This window comes from Mesoplodon bidens (genome assembly GCF_964165515.1).
Source record: "Mesoplodon bidens genome assembly, chromosome: 9".
Lineage (NCBI taxonomy): Eukaryota > Metazoa > Chordata > Mammalia > Artiodactyla > Ziphiidae > Mesoplodon > Mesoplodon bidens.
The window spans coordinates 60,579,584-60,585,597 of NC_138166.1; positions in this window are offsets into that span (position 1 = coordinate 60,579,584).

The window sequence follows — 6,014 nt, forward strand, 5'->3', positions numbered from 1 at the left end:
AGTGTGTACTTTGTGTCAGGCTTGTTTGGCTCAGCATATTTGTGAGAGGCATCAGTGTTGTTGCTTGAATCAGTTCTTTTTTATTGCTGAGTAGTAGTGTATGAATGTGAATATCATATAGTGTGTTATCCATTCTCCTGTTGGTGGACACCTGAGCTATTTCTAGTTTGGGGCTATTATGAATAAAGTGGCTATGAACATTTATATATAAATCTTTATGTGAACATGTGATTTAATTTCTCTTTAATAAATACCTATGAGTGGAATGACTGAATTGTATGGTAAATATTTGTTTAAATTTATAAGATACCACCAGACTGTTTCCAGAGTTGGCTGTACCATTTTACATTTCCACCAGCAATGCATGAGGATTTTGCCACATCACTGTCTTTTTAATTTTGACCATTCTAGTGGGTATGTTGTGGTATCTTCTGGTTCAGCTTGAATTGACCTAACCACTAATAATGTTAAGCATCTTTTTATGTGCTCATTTGCCACTCATATTTTTTTAGTGAAAGGTCTGTTCAAGTATTTATCCTATTACTTTTAACAGTTTGGTTGAGGTATAATTTACGTAAGCATAAAATCCAACCATTTAAAGTGCACAGTTCCATGGCTTTTAGTATATTTACAAAGTTGTGCAATCCTCAACCTGTCTAATTCTATAATATTTTCATCACCATAAAGAAACTTTATACCCATTAACAATCACTCCTCATTTCCCCCTTCTCAGCACTTAGGCAACCACTAGTCTGTATTCTGTCACCATAATTTCCCTTTTCTGGATATTTCATATAAAGAGAATAATACAAAATATGGTCTTTTGCATCTAGCTTCTTTCACCTAACGTGTTTCTGAGGTTCACACATTTTAGCATGTATTAATAATTCTTTACCTAGTTTTGCTGAATAGTATTCTGTTGTATGTATTGATATATACCACATTTGTTCTTTCACTGATGGATAAAATTTGGGTTGTTCCCACTCTTTTTTGTTATGAATAATGCTGTTAGAAACATTCGCCTTCAAGTCTGTGTGGATATATATTTTTCATTTGTCTTAGGTAAGTACCTAGAAGTAGAATTGTTGGGTTATATGCATGTAGTTGTCATCCCATCCCAGCCTGAGGATATGGTGGAGGCTTACTATTATCTCATTCCCATATCACTATGTTAAGTTTCTGCTGTTCTGTTCACCTTTTGCTTGGCACAAGTAGTGTCTCATCCTCAGGCTAGCTGTAATGTTTGGCCTTCTCTGGTTGCCCCCAAGATGATACTTTTTCCAACAATACCCCTGAGCATGAGTTTTCTTACATTTTGCTCCAAATCAGTCCAACCCCTCCAGCAGGAAGGCTGCAGATACAGCCTGCCCACTCTGGTCGAATTACAGTGCCACCAACTTGGGAGATTTCTGGGGAGAGGTGGAGCTGCTCCAGGCTGAAGTGCTGGGCTCCCACTGATTTTGCCAAGATTCAGTAGGTTTTCTTAAGTAAATGTTGCCTGTTTTTTGCATGCCTTTGGTCAGTTTCCAGTTTTGAAATGATAGTTTTGTCATATTTTATCATTATTTTGTGGGGATGAAATTTGCCATACTTCTTACCAGTTATTCCTAAAGTCTCACAGGGCTGCTTATTTTTAAATTGGGTTGTGCATCATTTCATTATTGAGTTGCAAGAGTTCTTTATATGTTCTGCACACAAATCTGTAATCAGATATATGATTTGCAAATACTTTCAGTCTATGGCTTGCCTTTTCATTTTCTTAACAGTGTCTTTGAAAGAGCAAAAGTTTTCCATTTTGATGAAGTTCAATTTCCTTATTTTTTTCCTGTTTATGCTTTTTGTGTCCTAAGAAATCCTTGCTTAATACAGAGATCTTTCTCCATAGCTCTTACATTTAGATCTGTGATACAATTCGAGATAATTGTTGTATATGGTGTGAAGGTAAGTATTGAGGTTTATGTTTATCCATATGACTCTCCAGCTTATTTAGATCATTTGTTGAAATGATTCTCTTTTCCCTGTTGAATTAACTTGGCATTTTGTTGAAATTAACTTGGCATTTTGTTGAAAATCAAATGATATGTGTGGATCTGTTTCTGGGATCTATTTTGTTCCATTGAACTATATGTGTTATGCCAATGTTACATTGTCTTGATTATTGTATAGTCTTAAATCATTGCCTTCAGTTTTGAAAAAAAATTTGCTGGGCATAGAATTCTACATTGTAATTTTTTTTTCCTTCAGTACTTTAAAGTTACTGCTTCATCGTCTTCTCTCTTACATAGCTTCAGGCAAGAGGTTTGCCATCATTCTTTTTAAAAAATGTTTTAATTGAGACGTAATTTGTATACCATAAAATTCACCATTTTGAAGTGTACTATTCAGTGTTTTTGGTATATTCACAAGGTTATGCAACCACCACGACTGTCTAATTCCAAAACATTTACACTACTCCAGAAGGAAACCCCATGCCCATTAGTAGTCCCACCCCATTGTCCCCTTCCCCCTTGCCCCTGGTAACTGCTAAACTACTTTCTCTCTCTGTGGATCTACCTATTCTGGATATTTCATCAAATGGAATCATAGAATATGTGTTCTTTGGTATTTGGTTTCTTTCACTTAGCATGATGTTCTCAAGGTTTATCCATGCTGTAATACATAGTAGTACTTCATTTCTTTTTATGGTTGAATAATATTCCATTGTATGGATATACCACATTTTTTTGATGGACATTGGGTTGTTGCCATTTTTTACTATCTTAAATAGTGTTACTGCGATCTTTTGTGTACAAGTCTTTTTGTAAAAGTATGTTTTCAATTACCTTTGGTATACACCTAGTAGTAGAATTGCTGGTTCATATATATGGCAACTCTGTGATTAACTTTCTGTAAACTACCAAACTTTCTCCAAAATGGCTGCATCAATTTACATTCTCACCAGCAATGCATAAAGGTTCCAATTTCTCCACATCCTCACCAACACATGTTGTTCATCTTTTTTTTTTTTTTTTTTTTTTTTGCGGTACGCGGGCCTCTCATTGTTGTGGCCTCTCCCGTTGCAGAGCACAGGCTCCGGATGCGAAGGCTCAGCAGCCATGGCTTACAGGCCCAGCCGCTCCGTGGCATGTGGGATCTTCCCGGACCGGGGCACGAACCCGTGTCCCCTGCATCGGCAGGCGGACTCTCAACCACTGTGCCACCAGGGAAGCCCCATCTTTTTTAATATAGCCATCCTAGTGACTTTGTGAAGTAGTATTTCATTGTGGCTTTGATTTGCATTTCCATGACTATGTTCAGCATCTTTTCATGTGCTTATTGGCCATTTGTATATCTTTGGAGAAATGTCTTCAGATCCTTTCCCCGTTTTAAATTATTTGTCTTTTTATTGTTGAGTTTCAAGAATTCTTTTTAATATGTTCTGGATTCTTAGACCCTTATCAGATATATGATTTGCAAATATTTAAATATTTTCTGGGTTGTCTTTTCACATTTTTGATAAAGTGACTTTTGTAACACAAAAGATTTTAATTTTGATGAAGTACAGTCTTATCTATTTTTTCCTTGGCTTCTTGTGTTTAGGTGTCATCTGTGAAACCATTGCCTAATCCAAAGTTAGAAAGATTTACACCTGTGTTTTCTTCTAAGAATTTTATAATTCAAGCCCTTACATTTAGGTAAGGTCTTTGATCCATTTGGAGTTAATTTTTATGTATAGTATGAGGTATTGGGGTCCAAGTTCACTCTTTTGCGTGTAAGTATCCAGTTCCAGCACTATTTATTGAAAAGACTGTTCTTTGCCGCATCTTCCTTTTTTGAAAGTCAGTTGACTATAAATGTATGGATTAATTTCTCAACTCAGTTTTATTCCATTGATCTATGTCTGTCCTTACGCCAGTATCACACAGTCCTGATCACTATCTGTTTGTAATATGTTTTGAAGCTGGGAAGTGTTCTTGGCTTAGAAATGTAGGAAGTTTTCCATGGCAGTTGACCTAAAGATAAGGTGATACCAGTTTGTAAGTATTAGCATAGCTTTACATTTTTGTACACAGTAAATGATGATGTAATCCAAATGGTAGGAAGATCCTTGATTGGGCACTCTTCCACTATTAGAGTTGATGAATTTTTGCTTGATAGTATTTTCATAAATACTATACTGTACTTGTCTAGCAAGGTGAGACCTCAAACCATGTTGATGGTTGCTGGTATTTGATTTGTTAGCTGACAGTCAAGTCAGGACAGCTTCTAAAAAATCTTCCTTTGAAGATATCCCATGCTCTTGGATTGGAAGAATTAATATTTTTAAAATGGCCCTACTACCCAAAGCAGTCTACAGATTTAATGTGATCCCTATCAAATTACCCATGTCATCTTTCACAGAACTAGAACAAGTAATCCTGAAATTTATGCGGAGCCATAAAAGACCCAGAATTGCCAAAGGAATCCTGAGGAAAAAGAACAAAGGTGGAGGCATAACCCTCCCAGACTTAAGAAAATACTACACAGCTGAAGTAATCAAAACAGCATGGTATTGGCACAAAAACAGACATATGGATCAATGGAACAGAATAGAGAGCCTCAAACCCACACACCTAAGGTCAATTAATTTTCGACAGAGGAGGCAAGAATATTCAATGGAGAAAAGACGGTCTCTTCAGCAAGTGGTGTCGGGAAAGCTGGACAGCCGCCTGTAAATCAATGAAGTTAGAAGTCTCCCTCATACCCTACACAAAAAAACTCAAAATGGCTTAAAGGCTTGAATAGAAGACATAACGCCATAACACTCCTAGAAGAGAACATAGGCAAAACATTCTCTGACATAAATTGTAGCAGTGTTTTAAGTCAGTCTCCCAAGGCAATAGAAATAAAAGCAAAAATGAACAAATGGGACCTAATCAGACTTACAGGCTTCCTTTGCACAGCAAAAGAAACCATAAAACGAAAAGGCAACCTACAGACTGGGAGAAAATATTTGCAAATGATGCAACTGACAAGGGCTTAATTCCCAAAATATAAAAACAGCTCATACAGTTCAATAAACAAACAAAAAACCAACAAAGTCCCATCAAAAAATGGGCGGAAGACCTAAATAGACATTCCTCCAAAGAAGACATATAAATGGCCAATAGGCACACGAAAAGATGTTCAACTTCCCTAATTGGGACAGAAATGCAAATCAAAACTACAGTGAGGTTGGGCTTCCCTGGTGGCGCAGTGGTTGAGAGTCTGCCTGCTGATGCAGGGGACTCCGGTTCGTGCCCCGGTCCGGGAAGATCCCACGTGCCGCGGAGCGGCTGGGCCCGTGAGCCATGGCCGCTGAGCCTGCGCGTCCGAAGCCTGTGCTCCGCAACGGGAGAGGCCACAACAGTGAGAGGCCCACGTACCGCAAAAAAAAAAAAAACTACAGTGAGGTATCACCTCACACCAGTCAGAATGGCCATCATTAAAAAGTCTATAAATAACAAATGCTGGAGAGAGTGTGGAGGAAAGGGGACCCTCCTACACTGTTGGTGGGAATGTAAATTCGTACAGCCACTATGGAAGACACTTTTATACATATATACATAAACTGAATCACTTTGCTGTACACCGGAAACTAACACAACATTGTAAATTAACTATACTTCAATTTAAAAATACCTGGTGGAATAAAAAAATAAAATCTTTCTTTGAGACAATTGCAAAAGTAAATATGTAAGTACTTAAGAAGTAATACTACCTCAGATCTTACAGTATAAACCACTGTTAATATTTGGTGAATATATCACTTATCTACCTGTGCAAACATAATTTTACATAAATAGTGTCATACCATACTTGTCTTTCAGTCTGCACATCCAACAAATATACCATAGATATCTTTGTCATTAAATACAGATGTATTTCATAGTTTTGATGATAGCATTATACCACTGTTGAAGTAACTGTAATTTCATTAATACTCTTACTGTTGAAATTTCAAGTTTTATCCAACTTAACACTCCCACCAACAGGACATGTAAGTTCAAGTTTTA